This window comes from Mustela lutreola, chromosome 9 (genome assembly GCF_030435805.1).
Source record: "Mustela lutreola isolate mMusLut2 chromosome 9, mMusLut2.pri, whole genome shotgun sequence".
NCBI lineage: Eukaryota > Metazoa > Chordata > Mammalia > Carnivora > Mustelidae > Mustela > Mustela lutreola.
The window spans coordinates 42,461,464-42,484,607 of NC_081298.1; the positions used below are offsets into that span (position 1 = coordinate 42,461,464).

Sequence of the window (23,144 nt, forward strand, 5' to 3'; positions counted from 1 at the left end):
CATCAACACTCCCAAGTGCACGATGAAAGAAGGTTCTACGGAAAATTCCATTAGGATAGGAGTTGTGCATTAAATGGCTGTAAGGATCACATCCAAACAGAAAAACATGGGTATCCTGGCAGAGGAAAATAATGCACACTGTGGGGACTTACATGCTTTTGGAAAGGCTTATTTCTTGATTCTTCATAGTTTTCCCACCATTACAAATGTGGTAACTGGTGTTGGTATCCAAAAACATAACAGATTTCTGCAGGGTGACTTTGCCCCTCCAACAACCTCGCTTAATTCTAGGACACCTCCTTAGGTTTTTAAAAATATTTTCTACATACATAAGCATCCTACCTGTGGATCATGTCTTTGTTCCTTTCTCCCCAATCTTCCTATCTTTGGCTTCACTTTTTCTTGAATTTTCCCTCCAACACAGTGCTAAAGAGAAGGAATGACAGCAGCCATCCTGTTTTTCCTTATCTCAAAGGGAAAGACTTTGATGTCCTGCTGGTTAGTGTGATGTTTGCTTTTTGTAGATATCTTTTGTTTATTTTAGGTTCTTGGTTCTCTTCTTGGTTCAGCATCTAAATTATATTTTCCTAGAAGTTTATTTATGTTGTCAGAACTTGCAGAACTCTTCCCATGTGGAGATGTTTAAAAAAAAACAACAAAAAAAGTTCTTCTATATATGATGTGTGTAGAGCCCCCTCCTCGGGATCCTTCAGATATTTTTAATAAACATCTACAACACTGGATTTTATTTCATTTATTTTTATTTAGCTCAAGTTGTTCGTTCTAACCACTTACCTTTTTAATGTCTACTACATCTATAGTAAAATCCCATATTCCATTCTTGAGAAGATTTTGCCTTTTTCTTGATCACTTTTGCTTGATTCTGTCAAGATTACTCATCTTTTCTAAGAATGAAATCTTGGCTTTGTTGGCTTCATCCATCTACTTACTTGGTTTCGGTTTCATTCACCCCTTCTCATCCATACTTTCTTCAGACTGGTTTCAGTTTATTTTGTCTTTTGTAACTTCTGGAGAAGGATACTTACTTATAGCCCACTACTTTTCATCTTTTCTTTTCTGATGTATTTAAAGGTACATATTTTCTTGTAAATAATACTTCAGCTACATCCCACTAGTGTAGAATTTTCATTACCACTCCATTTCCCCTTTTACTAACCTAGTCAAAAGCATACTTTTACAAAATTTCCAAAAGTGGAGATTTTCTATTTCTTTTTATTCGTGTTTCCAGTTTACTAAACTGTGGTGAGATTACCTGCTCTATATAATTTCAATCCTTTGATATTGGTTGATACTTACTTTAAAGCCCCAGATATGACCAATCATTGAAATTTTTGAAGCCAAATATGCGTTAGTTGGCTGCAATGTTTTATTTATATACAGTCCTGGACTATATACAGTCTTTTGTTCAAAGTTCTAATCATTGATTTTTGTCTGGTTAGCTGTCAATTACTGACTGGATGTGCTAAAAGTCTTTACCATGATTACAGATTTGACCCCTGCTTGTGGTTCTGTCAATTTTTGTTTTATGCATTTTGTGATTTATTAAGATGCACTTAAGAGTTAAAACTGGCATTATCTTTAAGCCAAATTAAACTCTGATCACTGTTAAGTGTGCTTTCTCTCTAGAATACTTTCTGTGTATGTGACAAAGCCTCTTTTATATAACAATAATATAACAACAGTTTTCTTTTCTTTCTTCTCTTCCTCTTTCTCCCTTTTTTAAAAACATATTTTATTTATTTATTTATTTGACATAGAGAGCGAGAGAGCGAGAGACACAGTGAGGGAACACAAATGGGGAGAGGGGAGGGTAAAGCAGGCTCCCTGCTGGGCAGAGAGCTCTATTCCAGGACTCTGGGGTCATGACCTGAGCCCAAGGCAGACAGCGGCTTAACAAATGAGCCACCCAGGCGCCCCATCTTTTTTTTTTTTTTTTTTTTTTTTTTGCATTAAGTAATCCTTATGCCCAGTGCAGTGCTTGAACTCACGAACTGGAGATCAAGAGTCCTATGCTCCACTGACTGAGCCATCCAGGTGCCCCCATACCAGTTTTCTTTTAATAGACTTTCTACAATACATCTTCTATCTTTCATGTTCAACCTGTCTCCTGTATACAGCACAAGAGTGGATTTTTAAAACCCAGAATGTTATCTTTATGTTTTAACTGCAGTTTCTAATCAAGTTATACTAAATATGAATGCTGATATATTTGAGCTTAAATCTATAATCTATTTTGTGCTGTTTTCCCATCTGTCCTTTCTTATCTCTTTTTTAAAAAAGCATTCCATTTCCCCCCACTTCTGCTTGTACAAAAGACAGTTTCTATTCTTTAGTAATTACTGTTAAAAAGAACATGCAGGGTTCCCCAAGTTCAAAGTTAAATGAGTCTACCCTTTCCCCTAACTCCATTATCCCTTCTGCCTTCAATGGTACAACGTTTTTATGTATTTAATACTCTCCCTTTTCCAGCCACCATCCCCACACCAAACGATACTATTATTCTTTTACATGTGTTTACAGGGGTCCAAATACTTACCACCCTCTTTACTCCTTGCTTATACAGCTTACTCCTCCCATTTGCCATTGCTTGACCTCCAAGAGCATCCTGCGGAATTTCCTTTAGTAAGGAAGGGTCTGTCACTAATGACCTGTCCTGGTTTTTGCCTTAAAAGTGATCTGGGTTTCTTGATTTTGGACTTCTCCCCGCTTCTGGTTCCTCTATCACTATACTGCCTACATATGGGTGTTTTCTCCTTTTTTGGCTGGGTGCCTCATCTACTCCATAAAACCCTCAGGCATCATCTCGCCAATACTGGCTCTGGCCCACGATCTCTCTCCTCTTCCCGAATCCCAATTAGACACTCTTCTCAGTCTACCCTCCTTGATTCTTAATCGGTCTTAGAAATTATTCATCTATTTGGGTTTCAAAGATGAAATCTGTACATTTTATTCTGCTCTTTCAGTTCACTTTTTCTCTTCAATCTGCTGGGTTTTTAATTACAATTATCGAGCTGCTCATGTCTAGCGGTTGTCCCTGCTTCCTTTTGAAATTCTGCTAGGTCGTTTTACAGTTTCCTTGACGTGTATGTATTTTCGATCTAGTCTATTACTTGAAGTATAGTAAGAGGCATTGTTTACAATCTCAGTCAACTCCTCCACGGTCTCATATTTTCACAGATCTGTTTCTGCTGGTCCCCATTCACAGTACTCTGTATTCCTTGGGTTTACTTATTCCTAACTAGGGACTGCTCACTTTCCTGTGAAAATTACACATGGGGCTTCACTACGCCTGGAATAAAGGAGCAGTCCTTCAAAGATCTGCTCATCTGCTCACTTGCAGGATGGCCCAGGAGCACTGTCTGTGCAGGTCGACTCTAAAATAAAGAATTTAAAAATCGGCTGGAGAATTTCCTTCCACTTAGGTCATGGGATGTGCAAGAGGTACAACTTGTGAGTACCAGCTCTCAGGAGGGGAATGGGCTTATTTCTGGGTTGCCTTCACCCTGGACGCAAAGGAGCTCTCTGTGGAACTCTCAGTAGGCAGGTTCTTCCATCATACTGCCCCCTGTGCCCAGAGATGTCCTCAAAATTCAGAATTTTCCTCATTTACCAAATGCCCTTGGGGTTGGGCTTACTGTCCAAGGTCACTCCTTTCACTGAGGTTTTGGTTTCCTCATTATCTTCCAAGAGTAAATAACCCAAGTGTCCACAGTTAGATGAATGGACAAAAAAGAGGTGGTATACTTTACACACACACACACACACACACACACTCTCACACTGGAATATTACTCAGGCAAAAAGAATGAAATCTTGCCCGTTGTGAAAACACAGTCACACCTTGAGGGTGTTACATTGATTGAGATAAGCCAGATGGAGAAAAACAAATACCACATAATTTCACTTGCAAGTCATTATCTAAATCACAAAAACTAACAATCCAAACCAAACTAAACCCAGATTCAGTTACAGAGAACAGAGTGGTGGTTACCAGAGGGGAGGGAGGCTGGGAATGGGAGGAGGTAAAATGGTTGAAGAGAATCAAGTGGGACAAACTTCCAGTTACAAGACAAATGAAGTCCTGGGGATGTGATACAGAGCATGGGGAATACAGACAATAATATTGTACCAACTTTGCACAGTGACAGACAGCAACTGAACTTATTCTGTGATCAGTTCTCAGTGTATACAAATCACTGCTGTACACATGAAATAGAATACTGTATCTCAATTACACTAAAATAAAAAAAGAAAATATCTTCCAAGCCATTCCATGCTTTTCAGAAGGTGCTTTTTATCTGTTATATAGCACTGGGCCTGCACCGCCCCCAACCTCATTCAGAAGACTGGTCCAGACCACCCAATCACCAGAACACAGTGGCCCCTCACTTCTTGGGGCTACTGACATTTGGCACCATTGTGCCAAGAGACACTGATGTTTGGCATTCCTAGCCAAATGAAATCCCAGCCAACCAAGCTCTCAAAAGAAAAAGGTGATCATCCCTGCTGTGTGACAGCAGGGCTGGCAGTGCTGCTAGGGATGCTTCCAAATCCAGACCCGGATAGACATCCATCCCAGGAAGAGGGGAGTCTGCAGTCCACCCCCACTGACCTGGGTGGGGTCTGCACACGGATTCCAGGAGGTGGGAGGAACTCCAGGTTAGAAAGGTGGGGGTTGGGGCTGAATGACACCTGGTATTCAACTGCTGGCTCCTTTGTTTTTAAAAAATCCATTTAAAGGCACCTGGGCAGCTCAGTCATTAAGCCCATGCCTTCAGCTCTCACTCAGGTCCTGATCCCAGGGTCCTGGGATCGAGCCCCGCATCTGGCTCCCTGCTTCTTCCTCTCCCACTCCTCCTGCTTGTGTTCCCTCTCTCACTGTCTCTCTCTGCCAAATAAATAAATAAAATCTTAAAAAGAAGAAGAAGAAGAAATAATAATCCCCTTATTACTCCAACACACATTACGTTAACCTGGGGCTGGGGCTCAGATAACTCAGTCCCCAGATCGAAGTTCTCCCTTCATTGGACAAAGAGGAGCTGCATTTCCACTCAGATTTGTGGTGAAGAGGAAGCATTTGCTCATCAGCAACAAAACCTGACCCTCTTCCATGAGCCTTTTGCAAAAGCCCACCTCGGATTAACAAATTCCATGGCCAAATGTTCCCATCCCAGTGACAATTGGGAAGTGCGGTAGGAGTTATTTCTTATTAACAGCGACAGTAACTCAAACTTCATTCTGGTTCCTTTTTAAAGTCAGCCATTGTATAATATATTCCGAGCCCTCCGGTCCTGCTGATGGGAGAATACATGAGTCCCCGTGCCTTGGGAAAAAGTCTGGCCTCTCTTTTAAAGCCCAGCATATGCCTCCTGGAGGCTTGCAATCCTGCTCCTAGGGACAGAACTAACAGCCATGTGGATCAATGGTCACCGCACTGAGGGGCAGGACTTTATATTTCACAATATCATGCAGTCTCTGCTATATTACATATGGAGCCCCCAGTTAACTCTCCAAGTACTCAGACAGAGTGGAACAGGCACAGGCGCAAGACTCACAAGCCAGAGCACCCACATGACAATGACCGTGAACTACCAGGAGGCTGACAGCGTAGAGCACTCTCACCCACCACATCCAAGGAAAGGCCCAATCGGGCACGGGTTGCATGATTCCATCTATACCCGAGTTCAAACACAATGGAGCGAATCCGTGTGCCAGGAACCAGCAGAGCCGATACCCTTGGGGCTGGGCAGTGGCTGGAGGGGGCAGAAGAGGAAACTATTGGGGGATATTTCTTGATCTGCTGGTTCAACAGGGTGATTGGTTTGTGGCAGTTTACAACTGGGCTGCAGACTTGTGACAGCACTTTTCTGTGTGTGTAGTTTAGTTAGTTAACTAAAGTAAACTACTTTAGTTAGTTAACTAAAGTTAACTAGTTAGTTTAGTTAGTGTAGTTTACTTTAAAGTAGTAGTAAACTACTTTAGTTAGTTAACTAAAGGTAACTACTTTAGTTAGTTTACTTTAGTTAGTGTAGTTTACTTTACTTTTTAGTAAAGAGCTTAAAAATATATATGCCCACTGTGGTGGCAAACCGTATCACATGGAACTTGAAGGCAGAGCGTCTTTGGTCGCTGGAGCATATGGTCCTGTCACTGCTGCCACGTCGCAGCCCTCTCCCAGGCAATGTGGCATTGCTCCCGCCCCTGAAGAGCTGGGTGACTGGGACCAAGGTGGGGGAAGGCAGTCACCTCCTGCCCCAACCTCACGACCCATGGCCACGCCCACCGCACTGTCCTGCGCAGCAACTTTTTAAAAATCCAACTGTTCAGAAAAAGTCTCCAACTTCATAAGCTCCCAACTTTAGGAGGGAAGCAGATTAAGACAGGAAATAGCGGCTGAGCTTCAGAGTCATGGCTGAAGTTGACCCTTTTCATTGTCCCTTGACATGCCACTGTTTAAGACTTCCTTAAGGGGATCAATAATTCATTTATTTTTTAGCACTGACTCCTCTTCCTCAATCACTGTGATTGCTACTAAGCTCTGAAAATTACTATTTCTCTTCCTACTTACAACAAATCCTGAGAAGACAGAACGAAATGAAAGTGTATTCAATAAAAAAAAGGCTCCATCTAATTCCTACTCAGCAGGAGTCTTAACTGACAAGAAAACAGTTTGGATCTAGTCAAGTGGTACATTTTAACCACTGAATGGCAGGTTCCAGAGAAACATACCACCTGGGCTTTGGGCAGAGCAAGCGTCTTCACCCTTCCAGGGAAAATGAGTAGGCCAGACGCTCCCATCTCAAAGGGCGAGGAATCCGGGATCAACTTTTCATTTCCTTGCCCAAAAGCAAAAGCAGGAAGAGGGGGAGGGAAAGAAAAGGAAGGCGGCAGGCCAGGAATGGACGCTTACCAACCAGACCACCTGCCCCAACCACCTCCTCCGGCCTGCCCTGGCCTCCGCATGCCAAGACCTCCGAGGACAGTGAACTCTGTGCGAGAGGCAGGAGGCTCAGCTCCTCAGTGTCTGTGCTCCTCGAAGTCTGACTAAAAGAGAGAATAAAATGCCAACTACAAGAAAAGAATTTTCCTCCTACCACTAAGAAACACTTCTTGCTCACTAAATACAAAATCCTCCTCTTCTCAGAAAGAGCCAGCACATTGTTCAAAGTAAAAATAACATTTTCTTTCCTGGCGAGCGTGTTGTCGCTGATACGCTCAGTTCTTCCCCAAGCTCCACCTAAGACTCCTCAGGCACAGACGGGAATCGAGGGTGCTCGCTGCGTGTCCTCCTCCTAGAAGCGCGAGCAGCTGGGAAGGGCCCAGCCCCAGCGAGGCACCATGACAGGGACAGCGGGCTGTGGGGGAGACGAGGCGCACGGAGATTAATGTAACTGTCCTGGAGGCTTACAGCAGCTGGGAGAAAGCCAATGCGCAGGCCTCCCACTAAGGGTCACTTCGAAGCCCTGGGCTCTGGGGGCAGAGCAGGAAACATCCCCATTCAATAGCATTCCTCTGTGAACGTTGCTTGCAACCTCTCCACTGGAGCCAGGCTGGACGGAATCCAAAAATCACTTGGCTTCGTAATATGTTTTTTGTGTTTATATGTGATGCTCTAGGAATCCTCACTACTTCAGGCTAAACAATAATATACTCCTAGAACACGAACATGAGAAAATCCTCTCCCCATGAGCTCAGCGAGGACAGGCATCCACTGTGGGCCAGGCACTAGGGGTACCTCAGGGAAAGAGAACAGATGCATCCCTGCGTCGGCAGAGTGGACAAAGTCAGTCACGTATGTGACATGCCTGGCTGGCGATCACAAAGAGAAAGCGATACAGAGGAGTGGGACAGGGAGCAGGGATAAGAGTGGGGAATCGCTAGGGGCTGTCACTTTAAGCAAGGTAGTTAGGGAGAGAAGAATTCACTGACCTGAAGACGACCTGGCGCGGGGGGTTGGGGGGAGCCACGTGGCCATCTAAGAAACAGCTTGTGCAAAGGCCCTGAGGCAAAAGCATGCCTGAGAAACAGAGGAGGCCAGTGGGACTGGAGCAGAGGATACGACGGAGTGAAGCCCAGGTGAAAGCAGGGACCTTGGGGGCCACTATAAAGACTCTGGCCAAGGAGGCTCTTGAATAGAGAAGTGATATGACCTGCTCTGGAAACAGACTCAAAGGCAGAGGGTGAGGGCAAAAGCAGGGACACCTCCTCAGAGCCAATGAAGTAACCCATGAAAGAGAGGAGAGCAGTTTGGACCAGGGTGGTACCAGCAGAAGTGGTGAGAATGGCTGCGTTCTTGCTTTGTTTTGAAGGGGAGCTTTGCTGTTGGACAGGATACAAGAATGAGAAACCAAGGAATTGAGGATAAACCGAAGTTTGTGGCCTGAAAGATGGGGCCATCTGGCCTAGTTTCATTTTACATGAAGAAGAAACTGAAGCCCAGGAAGGATAAAAGTCAGGTCCAAGCTCGCACCACTTATTTCTGAGACTAGAACCCCAGCTACCGCTTCTCTCTCTGCCCCCTCCTGCCAATACCAAGCATGTATCGTAAACGAGGACAGGATGCTGGTGAATGAGAGCCACAGGCCCTGCCCGGAGAGGATGACCAAGTCCAGGGCTGCCATGCAAGAAAGCAGACCTGTTGAGCAAACATTTTCATTCTCCCCAAAAGAACCCCCAAAACTAGATTTTTAATGAGAAAATTCTCCTTTAAAAGGTGGCTTTGTTGTTTAATAACATGAGGGCAGCCAAACAGATCTCATGTGCCGGCCAAGTTCAGTCTATATAGGGCCCCGTCCTGGAACCAGTCTCAAGACGGCCTAAAACACATCGGGTCCACTCACACCTTGTCAGGGCCTAGAATTACAGGTTTCGGTTTAAGATGGTCTTTTTTTTTTTTTTTTTTTTTTAAAGATTTTATTTATTTATTTGACAGAGAGAGATCACAAGTAGGCAGAGAGGCAGACAGAGAGAGAGAGAGGAGAAAGCAGGCTCCCTGCTGAGCAGAGAGCCCAATGCAGGACTCGATCCCGGGACCCCGAGATCATGACCTGAGCCAAAGGCAGCGGCTTAACCCACTGAGCCACCCAGGTGCCCCTAAGATGGTCTTTTATTCCAACCTTTGAGTCAGCAGATGACATTCATTATCACCATAAATAGCTGGTAACTTTCAGAACAATCTTAGTGAAACTCCTCTCTGACCAAAAAGAGAGTAAGCAGCTAGCTGCCTGTCATTCTAGGTTCTTTGTTAACTTTGGTTTTACCTTATTCTACATGGAGGACAAAGATAAGCCCACTAGTACAAGCAGGAATTCAAGAAATCTTCCCAAATACTACCCACTGATCCCTTCAAAGTTGTATGGAGTAGAACAGATCCCTGCAAATGACCCAGGAATCAACTTACGTCAGCCAAGCATGAAAACACCAAGACACTGCTATGGGTGAGGTTTAAGGGCCAGCAGCTATTCAGATCTTGCCAAACTAATCGAATTTAGAAATTACAAAACTTTCTTCATAAATCAAAGTTCCTCCCCACTGCTAGACAGTGGGATATACACGTCATTCATGGCACTTAAGGGAAACACATAAGATGTGTCTGGTTTTTATTTGGTTTTTTAAAAAGATTTTCTGAGAGGGAGAGAGTGTGCACATGCATGAGCAGGAGGAGGAGCAGAGGGAGAGGGAGAAGCAGACTCCCCCCTGAGCAGGGGGCCCAACAAGGGGCTCGATCCCAGGACCTGACCTGAGCCAAAGTTAGATGCTTAATCAACTGAGCCACCCAGGTACCCCAGATGGGTCTGGTTTTTAGATGTGGGAGCTGGGATGCAGGTTTCAGAAGACTTGTCAGAATTTGTCTGCCTAGGAAAACAGCCTCCTAGGAAGTCCCCAAGTTAATTTTCTATAATGCAGAATGGCCCTTGTGCCCAGGCTCTCCCTTAGAATTAAATATTAACTTTCCCTACAAGCCATATGCTGTCGACCCGATACAGATTTGGGTTGGTCTGGATGACAATTCTGATGCTGTTGATAACAGGTTAGGAATGTTCCCCCGGCGGGAGGGCCACTATCTGTGCTGCTCCCCCACCTGCTTTTTTTTCTTGGTATGCAATTTGCGATGTACACAATGAGGCAGAAATCAATGCCTTCTAAGGGTGCTATCTTATTAAGGTGAAACCCATGAACTACCACTAGTCCACTGTTCTTGACATACAGAAAGGGCATCTTACATGGTTCGACATATTTTTAAATGATCAAGAATGGAGACTTGAACGTTCAAAGAATTCCAACTACCTCGAACTCTTAAAAAAAAAAAGAAAGAAAGAAAGAAAGAAATTCCAGCTATCTCTAGATCAGCACTGTCCAGAACTCTCAGTGATAATGATCGGCTACTGAGCATGTGAAATACAGCTAGTGTGACTAAGAAACACTTTTTAAATTCTACTTGATTGTACTTGTTTTAAACTTAAACAGCTCTATGTGGCTACTGCACTGGACAACAGAGTTCTAGACCATAGTCTCCTCACATGAGAAACAGGTCTCATTCATTTATATTTATAGTGTCTAAAGACCTAGCACACAGGAGACATTTGATAAAGAAATGAAAATACCTTCTTGCACTGAATACATCTCAGTCAGGTGTGTACTTTCTTCCTCTGAAGCTCTTAATTCTACTCTTGTAGCTCCATGTCCTCCTGTAAGCAGTTACTATCCCAGCAAATGTGGGACTATCGGGTCCTGTGGGTGAACATTCAGAAGGCCACGCCCACACTGTCCAGCAGCTGAGCAACAGGAACTGGCCTGACCACCGCCTGATCTGCTGCGCCTCCATGTTCTCATCCACAGAATGGGAACAACCATACCTATTCTATAGAATGGAGTGGCTGCAAGGCCTACATAGGTGTTGGTAACTTTGATTCTCAACAGTCAACCTTAAAAACCAAGCTGAGCTCAGCTTGAGTTGTCCAATGAAGTAGCAGGCTAATTAACAAGACTATTAGCAGGTACAGTGGTCTACCTCACTTGGTTAATTATCGTGTTATAGGCCAGGCCTTAACTACTACTGTAGGCCCGGATATACAGCTAGATAGCACAGTCTCTGCCTTCCTAACTCTGATCATTATTTTTTCCCTCCTGAAACAAGATTTTAGTGAACAAAAATCCACAGTCTCCAAAGACCTTTAGAGCCCCTGCCTAAGTGTCATTCATTATAATGTTAGAGTTCCCAGAGATAAAAGAACAAATAAGAGTCTGGGGTCCTGATACTTTAAAAAGGTGTCCCTATTACATAATAAACAAATATTCTGATTAAATCATTTCCATTCAACCACTTAGAATTTGATACTATATAATTAAAGCAGCCTGCTGACTTAGGGACCATTTCAGCAAAGAGCTTCATTGCTCAGATGTCACTCAATGATTCAGGATTTATCTAAAACCCTCCCATCACCAGCAAATAGTCATGCACCAAGGTACCACACTAACTTCTCTCTTTACAGACGTTCAGAGGCTGATTCCTAACTATGAAAGAAAGTAGTCCTATGACAGCATATGGTGCCTATGGCTCTCTATCCTCTCTCTCCAAACCTCAAGACACCATTCTTGCCCCTACCCCAGGCACCTTACAAGCCACGTGTGCATTGCTCCAGGTAAAGGGAAAACAGCCCAGTTACGGTAGGTGTCTCTCCACTTTTCCTCCTTTGCATAAATAGAGAGGGAAGTGGCATCTCCAGAACCTCAGAACTGGAAACTTCTTTCTGGAAAGGAAACAGGTTGGCAGCCCATGGGGGGCTGACTTTTAGAAAGTTCATGAAGTAACTGAAACATCACCACGGAAAGCAGCATGCTTGCAGGATCACCAAGACTCCTCTGGTGTCAAGATTATGAGGAAGTTAGGAAGAGCACGCACAGAAGGAAAGCATAAGGAGGGAGGCAGAGTCAATTGGAGAAAGCTCCCCAGCGGTGTCCGGCAGATGTAAAACGTGCAGCTGTCCCTCCTGAGTGCTGGAAAGAAGGCCTCGGTCTCCAGAAACACCCAGCAGCCAGAATTCTAAAGAGATGTCTAGCATGGCATGTTGAGGCCCTAGTGGTCCCACTTCCCCAAACTCCAAAAAATACCATCCAGATGCCCCCACCCCACAGGTTCCCTCGCTGTAAGCAAACAGTGATGTGGGAGGCTCCCAAGCACCCTTCAAAGTTTCATTTCCTTGGTGCTTCCCAGTCTGCTGACCTCCGACCTCCAGGAGCCATTGCCCAACTGCCTTCTGTCTGCACAAGGTCCTAGTTTTTCCCAGCACTTGCTGGGGAGGCTGCCTTGATTCTACTGTGAGTGGGTGGTGTATCTCCAGATTACAGATGAGGAAACCCAACCCGGGTTCAGAGAGGTTAAGGGACTTACATAGAGGGTCTGTAAATGAGAGCTGGGAGTGGAATCCAGACCTTGGGACTTCTGTGAGCCCTGGGTGCTGAGACAGGCAGGCTGGAGGCAGAACCAGGCTCCACCTCCCTCTAGTGACCTGCAAGCCCCTAAAAACTCAGCCCAGCAGTAACAGGCAAGACTTGTTGACTACTTCCTACGCGTTCTGGGTCTTCACAGCTTTTCTCTTAAGAAGAAACGACTGGCATCTCCGTTTTTTTCAGATGGGGAAAACAGACACCTGGAGCGAGACAGCTTGGCCCAGGTCACCCTGAACGCTGCCAGGATTTCAGAAGCCCACTCCCTTAACCGTTACACCACAATGAGCTACCATTTATTATCTGTAATCTGGGGAAGGATCCCTGACGCTTGGCGGACACCCTCCTGGAAGCGCGCACCCCAGTCCGTCCGCCCTCACCCAGGGTACGGTCTGGGGAGCCTGGAGGGCCGGGGCGGGCGCCATGCCGGGTGCCAGCGCGCTTGGCCGGCCGGGCAGGAGGTGCCCGCTTCCGCCTGGGCCTGGCACCGCTGGCCCATTCATCGTGGCCGGGCGGGGCGGACCAGGCAGGGCCCCGGTGGCCCCGTCACCCCGCTGGGCGCCTCGCGCCGGACTCCGCGCGGCCCGGCCGGAGAAACGGTGCCCCCGGCCCCGCCGCCAGGGGGAGCAGGGAGCCGCCGCCCGCACTCCGGGAAGTTGCCACCGCGGCCGCCCGGGACGTCTGGACCCTGGACGGCCCCGGTCCTTGCACGGCGTCCCCCACAGCCCCGAGTCCTAGGCCCGCCCTGCCGGGGGCCGCCCGTCCCCCCGCCGGAAGCGCCTCCAGGCCGCAGCCCGCAAGCGGACGAGCTCGGCCCGCGGGCCCCCCATTCAATCCCGCCCTCCTCCCCCCGGCCGGCCCCCGCCGCCTTCCGCCCGCCCCCCCCCACCCCTCCAGCCCGGACTCCAGCCCGGCAACGTCATCCAGCCGCTTCCCGAAACTTAACCCCTTCCTCCGCCAGCTGTACGCCGCCCCGCCCCGCCGCCAACTTTCTTAGCCCAACTTCGGAGCGTGCGGGCCGCCCCGACGGCCCGCAGGGAGGGAGGCGTCGCCACGTCGCGCCGCGGAGCCGCCGCAGGTCCCCCCCCCTCACCCGACGGCGAGGGCTGTGAGGTCCACACCGCGGGGCGCGCTCGGCCGCCGCCCCTGCACGGGGTTCGCCCGGCACACGCCCCCCGGGGCCCGGCCCGACCCCGAGGGTCGGCTGCCGCAGCGACTGCAGGCGGCAGGCGGCGCCGCCGGGGGAGGGGCCGCCAATGAGACGTGTCACTCGCGGCGCGGCCGGCTCCGGCCCCGGCGCCCCGACGGCCCGGCCCGCGCGCCGCCGCCGCCGCTGCAGGGCCCGGCCAAGTTTCTTACCTGCAGCCGGAGACGCGGGAGGAAGAGCGAAAAGGCAGCAGCCGCCGCCGCCGCGGAACAGGGAGAGAGGAGCCGGCCGAGCCTCCGCCGAGAAGCCGCCCCCGAGCAGCTGCAGGCGCCGCGACCCCGACGCCGTCCGCCCCGTCCGCCGTCCGCTCCGGCCGGTCGCTGGCTGCGTGCGCGCGTGTGGAGTCGTGGCACTTTCTGCCTCGGAGCTGGCGAACGGCCCCCTCCGCCGGGATCGCCGCCTCCTGCCTTCCCCACCCGGGCCAGCCATTCATCGAGCCGCCTCTCCCCATTGGCCTGCGCCCCGCCACTCCGCGGGTCGCTGGCCAGTCAGAGAGCAGGCGGCCCAGCCGCGGCGGCGGCCATTGGGTAGAGAGGAGGGTCTCCGCCTCGGCCAATGGGAGAGGGGAGGAGCTGCGGGGAGCCGCGGGGGGCGGGGCCGGGGAGGGGCGGGGTCGCGCGGTGCGGCGCCCGGCCCTGCGCGGGGGCGGGGCGGGACCGAAACGCCCCGCCAAAGGGGGAGGGGGGCGCCGGTCGGCCCCGCCCACTCCAGGCTCGCGGCGCCTCTCGCTGTGGCTGCCTTGGGGCTGCCCAGGCAGGCTGAGGAAGGTTTGAATCCAGGCGATGCCGAGGCTGCGCCGGTGAATCTCGGCCGGCCGAGGTCGCGGTGGGTGTTACCCTGAGCGCGGTTGCGCAACCCGCCAACAGCCAGGAGGGAGGAATGCCTTATTTAAACCCACTGACTTCCCCCAAGCAGTGGCGCCTCCAGGCCCCGGGGTGTGAGGGCAAGTTCAGCTGGGTGTCAGCCCCGAGAGAACGAACTCTAATCTTCGAACAGATGGCATTCAGTACCAGAAAGGATTTTCTTGAGCAAATGGAGGAATTGGGATTGAAAGGCCAGAAGGTGCTCAAGGAGTCAATGGTGAATGTGATTGTACCCATTTTTAGGGGTGGTACAACAGAGTACAGTCTATTTGAGTTACTTGTACAGAGGGAGCACAGCGGGCAGAGCAATACATATGATCCACCCTGTGGCATTTTACTCCTTGTAAGGAAGAGGGTGAGAGGCTCTGACCCAAGCAAACTCACCCGTTTCCCAGAAAACTGAGCAAATACTATTTTTCGTTATATGGTCTCCTCCCCTCAGTATAAGCCAACACTGTCTTTTCATAACCAAATAAGTCTTTCACTTAAGATAATTTTTGGCCTGGTTTTTAACCATTATATCAGGGTCTCTTAAGCCCAACTCTTTGGACTTGAGCCAAAGCCAGCTTCTTTCAAAGTAAGGTTTCCAAAAAGCCAACAGGGCTGCTACAGCCTGATCTGCTTCACACCACCCCGGGCCCCCTGGCTACAGAGTCCTGTTCCTAATATGTATTTGTTGGACAATTTCACATTATCATTACCCCCACCCCCATCACTGGTACTGTACTAGTGGTTGTTAGAAAGATGTGGAAAATACAGGCTGTGGTGAGGGAGTAGAGGGGCTGAGCTGAAGTTAAACCGCTCATTCCTATTTTTAATCTCAGCAGTTCCTTAACACATTAATGATTAATCAATGGGAATTACCCTGGATTAACTTTCAACACACAGTCTTTTTCCAGTGGTGATTCTCCACTTGAAATAAAAATCCAGAATCTCAGCCTCTGGCTGGTGTATCAACTAGTTCTAATTGACCACAGGTAAACTAGTTAACTTCTCTGAACATGGGTGTACCCCTCTAGGACTATCTGGGTTTTAGAGAGGGAATTCATCCGTTCGTCATTCATTCATTCACTGGTGTTTGTTGAGTGCCTGGTATTCACCAGCAGGCTGAACAAGCAGCCTAGAGTGATAGGCAGACCCAGTAAAGACTGAACTGCCCTCGAGGACCTTGCTGTGGGCAGAGACCCTCATCTTATTCACTGTTTAGGTATTGCTAGAAAACGTGCCTGGAGGGTCTGGAGGGCTCGCAGTCATATCTTCTATGCAACTGTGACCCAGAGCCTGTCATGGCACCTACGCAGAGTAGAGGTTCAGTAAACACCTGGTCTGTAAATATGTTAAATAAATTACAGGATAGCAAAGTTCCTAGGCGTGAGGGGTACTTACAAAAAAGGGGCTCTCTATTCCTTCCCATAATCTAACGTTTGGTTTGGCCTCAACACAATGTATGTTTCAGTATGGAGACGTGGCCTGGCCTAACCCTTCGCCTCTTTCCTCCCTCCCTGCTCCTTGTCCTCCCTCTACCAGGCTCCACTAGGGCCAAAGCAGGTCCCTGCCCTGCCACCTGGCCTGGCCTGACTCTCACAGCCACTGCTGTGCCCACGGACCCCCATCCTTGGTCATGCTCAGCCTCATCAGCGAGTTTTGGCCTTGCACTCTCCTAAGGTGTGTCTGGGAAAAACAGGAACCACCCCAGGTTTAGGAGGACAGGGGTCCTGTGGGGGAGATGAAGTGGCATAGTGGGTTTTAGTTGTGAACAAACAGAATGTTCTTCTTTTTTTTTTTTTTTAATTTTATTTATTTATTTGACAGAGACACAGCGAGAGAGGAAACACAAGCAGGGGAAGTGGGAGAGGGAGAAGCAGGCTTCCGCTGAGCAGGGAGCCCGATATGGGGCTTGATCCCAGGACCCTGGGATCATGACCTGAGCCGAAGGCAGATGCTTAACTGACTGAGCCACCCAGGCACCCCACAAATGAATGTTCTTCATAGGAAAACCTGAATATACAAGAAGAATCACTTAGTGTGGTCCGTTCACTCATGACCGTGCTTTGCGTTCTATTACTAAACACAGATAGTATTTTAAAAGAGTAGGCTGCAAAGATGAGAATCTCTTACAGTGTAAAAAGAGCTTTTGCTTTATCAACAACTATGAAAGGGTGATAAATGACACACAGAATAGAATGTCATCAAGTGGAAACAAAGCCATCGTGACAATAAATAACATTTTTACATCCTGTCACGCACCAGGCACTGTTCGAGATGCTCTATGAGTAGGTAAAACTATTTAACACTCAGAACAACTCAGTAGGGGCACAGTTATTATCTCCATTTTAGGGATGAGGAAACTGAGGCACAAGAAGGTTGTTGTCTTGCACTTGTCAGAGGAGGAGCACTGGGCTTCAGGGTGCATGCACAGAACGCCTGCACTTGGTGCTAGATACCGAAAGGCACGCTGGATTGGGGCAGGGGATGGTGACTTCAGGGAGAGGTTTGTGATCTGACATCACTCCCTCAGCACTCTCTTTCCAGTAATAGTGATGCTCAGCTTGGTTGGCGACCCACTGGGTTAGGAAAACCATCATAACCGGCTTGGGAACGGGGCTATGGCAGAAGAGAGAGTGCAGTGATACTTCGTGAGGGGTGAATAGGAGGTGAAGTAGGAGAGGGTTGGTGACCATGGGTTGTGAGGGACATGGATCTGCCTCCTATGAGCCCCTGTTCCTGGCCCGAGTGACACCACTGGGGCAGGACCCACAGGAGAATGAACATGTAGGGGACAGGAATTGGGGAGGATGTTGCATGTTTATTGAGGTGGAATTTGAGGAGCCTGAAGGAAGTCAGATTAGAGATACTGTTTCTGTGACGCTCAGGTGCTAAGGCCAGTGTGGGTAACACAGACTGGAAAGCTAAGCCCATGAATGGAGGTTTGAACCTTAAGGACAGAGATGATCGCACCCAGCATATAGAGCTGAAAGCTGCATGTGGACAAGGACAAGAGAAAGCCAGTACTGGAGTCCTGGACAGAGAAAGGAAAACCCACAAAAGAATCTCTATCAATTAGCTATTGTTGCGTAACAAGCCACTCCAAAACTCAGTGGCTTAAAACAAGGCTTGAGGCTCAGCTGATCTTGGCTGGCCCACGCATGGGTCTTTGGGTGGCCTGGGGTTGACCTCAGCTCAGGACCTACTATGTTTCAGACCCTATTCCAGGTGATGGCGAGACAGCCAGGAACAGGGCAAAGGCTTTCCTTTGATGGAGCTCACTTTATAGTGAGAGACAGAAAGTAGAGAAGTCAACAAATAAATAAACAAGATGAATCAAAATGGTGCGAAGGGCTACAAGGAAGAGAACAGCCTCTAGCAATAGAGACAGGCAGGGATCTGGGAATGAGGAGGGATGTGGTTGTAAAGAATGTAATCAGAGAAAACCTCTCTGGGGAGGTGACGGTTGAGTTGACACTTGAACATGAGAAAAAGCTGATCTTGTCTTGGAAAGGAGTAAGAAGAATTAGCCAAAAAAAAAAAAAAAAAAAAAAAAAAATCCTGTGGTGGGGAGGAGCTTAAGAAGTGGTTCAGGGACTGAAAGAAAGGCAAGAGGTGAGCAAGGCAGGAAGGTACCTACATGCCACCCACACTCCCTAGGAGGTATTGGGAAGCCAATGGGGTTGAGGAGCTTTAAGCAGGAAAGTCTTACAATCTGATTTACATTTTTAAAAAATTAACATTAGTTAAGATAGCAGAATGGTGCATCCCCACACCAGCTGGGAGGGTTTTGCAAGATTCCAGGCTAGATAAAACCAGTATGCAGGTAAATATTTAACATTTGGTTCTGGAGGGAGAGGCGAGGAAGTGTTCTTAATTTGCAGCAGTTGCCAATTTCCATGGTGTCAATACTCCTATCATAGCTGGTTTTAAGCTGCTGAGTCACTGAACATAAAGGTGGGAAGAAATTTGCAGTAATATGCTATTATATACCACAGAGATAATAAGCTCATAAATAATCTCCAGTGTGTATGTAATAATAAAATGTAGTGAAATAATTGGAAAGAGATGATGTTGAGTATTTATTACTTTTGTTCTTCACACAATCTGTTTCTTTTTTAAAATTTTTAAGAGTTGGGGCACCTGGGTGGCTCAGTGGATGCCTCTGCTTTCAGCTCAGTTCATGATCCCAGGGTCCTGGGATCGAGCCCCGCATCGGGCTCCCTGCTCCACAGAGGAGCCTGCTTTCCTTCTTCTCTCTCTGCCTGCCTCTCTGCCTACTTGTGATCTTTGTCTGTCAAATAAATTAAAAAAAATAAAAATAAAAATAAAAATTTTAAGAGTTTATTTATTTGAGAGAGGAAGACAGAGAGAGCACGTGCACGAGTAGGGGGAGGGACAGAGAGAAAGGGAGAAGCAGACTCCTCGCTGACCAGGGACTGCCCCCCCCCGCCCCAGGATCATGACCTGAGCCAAAGGCAGATGCTCAACCGATTGAGCCCCCCAGGAGCCCCTCGTACAATCTATTTCATTGTAAGTTTATATCATTATATCTTTAATAATGGCTAAGTTCAATGAACTACTTGAAAAATTCTTAAAAATGTAACAATCAGCTATCACAAACCAGCTGGCTCCACACCACTAAATATAATAGTCTTCTGGACCGGAGTGAAAGGTGTATATCTGTGTGTATACATGAGAGAGAGAGAGAGAAAGTGAGAGACCCAACAGGATGGAAAATTGTACATGTTCCTGTTGACATTTCTGGACTGTTGACATTACTTGTCTGGATTTCTGACTCATTAGGGTCGGGAGCTCAGTCTGATACCTCATGTTCCCTGAACACCTACCCCACTGCCTTGATTCAGGTATGCACTTGGCTTAGGTTGGGTCTCCCCAAAAGAAGACATTGAGGAAAAAAAAATTTGAGTGAAGGCAGTTTTTCTTCGGAAGGCGATCCCTGGAATCACGAGGAAGGGAGAAAAGAAGTGAGACCAGGAGAGAAGACAGCTGACAAGCAATGTGTCTTCAGCAAGTGTCCTCTGTAGGCAGCTGAAGCCCCTTTCCATCAGAGAACTCTGGGCGATGGTGTAGAATATGTCTCAGCATCATCGGAACTGAAAAGCCAGGAAGCTTGAATACTTATTCACTAACACCCCACCATCACTGGTGGGAGGCTGCTTCCGGTATTTCCAACCCACAAAGTCCACAGGGCCCTGAGGAAGAAGATCGCTGTGGAGCTGCATAGGAATAGAGGACTGGATGTTAACAGACCACCAATAGCCTTGGTCCGAAACTCATGAACACTTTTTGAATGAATGAATGAAGAATGAATGAATGAAGAATGAATGAATGAAGAATGAATGAATGAAGAATGAATGAATGAACAAACGAATGAATGAATGTAGGGCCCTTTGAGCTCCTTCAAACACAAATTTAAGATCTAGAAGTTTTAAAAGAGAATGCAGCTTCTTCTCCTCCACAGGTAGCATATTTAAACTTTGACCAAATCTAGAGCAGAAGCCCTATGATACATCCCAGACAGTTTAAGTTTTGCAGTAGTGTCACTTAAGATCAAAGTAATTTTATTATACACTTGAAGAAAAATTGCTATAGGCAGACTATAACCAGTGTCAAAAGGAAAATCAAATTTATGCAAAGAAATCGGACAGTAAGCATGAACCTAAAACCAATTTTTTAAAAAATTTTATTTATGTATTTATATGACAGAGAAAGTGAGAGAGCATAAGCGGGGGGAACCCAGCTGAGCCGGGAGCCTGATGCGGGGCTCAATCCCAGGACCCTGGGATCATGACCTGAGCTGAAGGCTGAGGCTTAACCATCTGAGCCACCCAGGTGCCCCCCAAAGTACCAGTTTTTACGGTTGCTGGTAGAGGTAACAGGTAACTTGGGTAAGAATGTTTGGTTTTGTGTGGGTGACATTGGAAGTGAGCTCGGAGTTAGGAGTCTTGCAAAAATGAGTACTAACCCAGTGGCTGGCTCTGAGTCCCCAAAGAAAGCAGGTGGAAAAAAAATAGATGAAAATAAAAAATAAAAAATTTTAAAAAATAGATTCATGTTATATATCCAGTGCTTTTACTATTTCTAAAGTGCCTTGCAGATGATCCTTACCAGAACCAGAAGAAGAAAGTATTATTATTGTACCTTTCGTAGCAGATGAGGCAAGGGACTTTACACTTTTGACAAAGTTAAATAAACCTTGGAGACTCCAGAAAGGGCATCTTTCCTTAACACACTCCTCTGGGCTCTGGAATCACACTCGTCCATCTCAGAAGGGAAGTACCAGTCATGAATAACGTATTGAAGTCCTGAGGTCAGCTTAGCAGCTCTCGCAGGACCTCTCGGGATAAGGTCTGAGAGCCGCAGAGTCAGAAGCACAATGGGGCTTCGTTTTTCCAGCCCTGAGTGGAAAGCATCCCTCACCGGCCTAGCTCGTTAGACATCTTGACTCTTCTCTGTAATTACCAGAGATGAAGAACTCAGGACTCCAGAACTTCGTCCCCCATTCCTGATTTACTTCTTTCATTCGATAAATATTTATGGAGCATTACCGCACGCTAGAGTCTATGCTAGGTGCTGAGAATTCAGCAGAGAAGGAGCCCATAGGACCCTATGCTCAGTGAGCTTACAGTCTGGTAGAGATGGGGGCAAGCAATCAATAATTCTTTAGACTAACGTTCAGCTTGTGGTAAGTGCTCCAAAGTAAATAGAGTGAAATGGTATACAGGAACTGTGAAAGACCTGACTGTCTCCCTTTTTGCTCTTTTTCTTTCCAATCCATCCTGCTTACTTTTAGCAAACGTAACCTTCGCCAATGACGACTCCCGGCCTGTCTTGCCTCCCCCTCACGAGCCTGAAACCATTTCCCACACATCAAATCTCCATTTCTCTGCCTGACTTTTGTGGAATTCCATCACCTGGCGTCCCTCTCCCTTCGCCAAGCTCTGCCTTTCTCTGTCTGTGCCCACCCTATGCCTCTGCCCAGAGCAGGCTCTCCCCAGCTCTAATCATTCCCTCCCGATGCACCTTTCAAGAGCTGCCCTTGGTCGTTCATTCCAGAATCAGGTACTAAGTTTGCCCAGTGGAAGGCGCAAAGCTGGATGGGACTTGCTTTCTCTCTGTCCCTGTAGAGCCCATGGAGATGCTTCCTCCACAAAACCTCCGAATGCATATTTCCCCCATTACCAACTCCACGTAGAGGTCACTCTGACACGAATGGCCCCAGAGTTCATGGTCAAAATCTGTGCACAGGAATGACGACTCTTCAACAAAGATAAAAACTTACGAAAGGCCTGAGTCATACATTTTCCTTCTGAATTCCCTGTGATTTTGGAAGTCCTTTCTTTTGTCTTAAATCACTCCTACCTCACCGTGTCCTCGTGTACTCATTTCTTAAAGCCTTACTCTCCCTGGCTCTAGGGCAGAGCAAAGGCTCCTCGGCTCAATGCACCATGTCTGCTAAGAGTTCGCCTATCGGTTGATTAGTAAGTGCCTGGCACTTAAAAATTATTATTCTAGACCCTCCTCTGGGTTCTTCCCTCCAGACTTAAAAAGTACAGCTCCTTCAGCCTTTCTTCCACGTCTTTTTCCAACCATTTAATCATCTTGTGGTTCTTCTCAAACTCTGTTAATCAGTTTTTTTTTTTTTTTTGAATCATTAGTGAGACTTCTGAAGGTCTTTAACCAGAAGCGAAAAAAAAAAAAAAAAGTATAATAAAATTCAGAAGGAGCCCGCTAGGGCAGTTGGGTTCAGTTCTCAGGTTTGGCTTTGGCAGGCCCCCTAACCAGCTCATGGATCAAACAAACTGGCTCAGCCCAGCATGACACCTGGCCTCTGATCTGAATGTGCACTGCAGAAAAACTAGATTTGGTGGGACAAGAACATTGCCTGTAGCTCCATTGACACGTTTCTTCAGACTGCTATGGTCACTGTGGTCCAAAAAATCCAGGCCTGCTCAGAGACTTGTAAGCCAGTTTAAATCAGACAACTTTGGTTTCTTCCTCTAGTGTCATCTTATTGTGAGTCCATGAATTCTTGTAGAGTTTAGGGGCTATCTGTGGTCTGCTGTCTGTGTGTGTGTGTGTGTGTGTGTGAGAGAGAGAGAGAGAGAGAGAAAGAGAGAGAGAGAGTGCAATGAACTCAGACTAATTCTCACTAAAGTATTACTGACTTACCATGTAATGTCCCTCAGATATTTGCATCAAACTGCCTCTAAAGACAAGGAAGAGTGAAGGCAGATATTGTGGATGGGGTGTTCTGGCCTCTAAACCATCTATATCAGGAAGGCTTTCAGGTTTAAATTAATATCCATATAATTATTGCATTTTTTTCCAAAATATATCCACAGGAACAGACTTTCTAAAAATGGGAATCATTGTATTGTTATTTTTATCAGCACTATACACACACACACACACACACACATATGTGTGTGTGTGTGACTACCTTACATGATGCAGATAATATAGGAAAAAATGTCATGAAAAATATTTTAAAAATTATCTGAAGTCCCAGCCTCATAGGTAACATTTTTTCACCTTTTTCCTTCTGTGCTATTTTCTACTTGTAAGTATATATTGTTTGTTTTCATATAAGCTTT

General features: G+C 47.1%; 1 protein-coding gene across 7 annotated transcripts in view; it reads right to left on the bottom strand.

Moving 5' to 3' along the window:
* RRBP1 (ribosome binding protein 1) overlaps positions 1–14,083 on the bottom strand; it is a 63,127-nt gene extending 49,044 nt beyond the window's left edge. For 3 of the 7 annotated variants that reach the window (XM_059134105.1, XM_059134101.1, XM_059134099.1), the window contains exon 1: positions 13,828–14,082. The gene's annotated coding sequence lies outside the window, so the exon portion shown is untranslated. Of the gene's footprint in view, positions 1–13,827 lie in introns of all 7 variants that reach the window. The other 4 variants (XM_059134102.1, XM_059134106.1, XM_059134104.1 and 1 more) reach the window with 2 other exon arrangements.
* Positions 14,084–23,144: the final 9,061 nt, after the last annotated feature.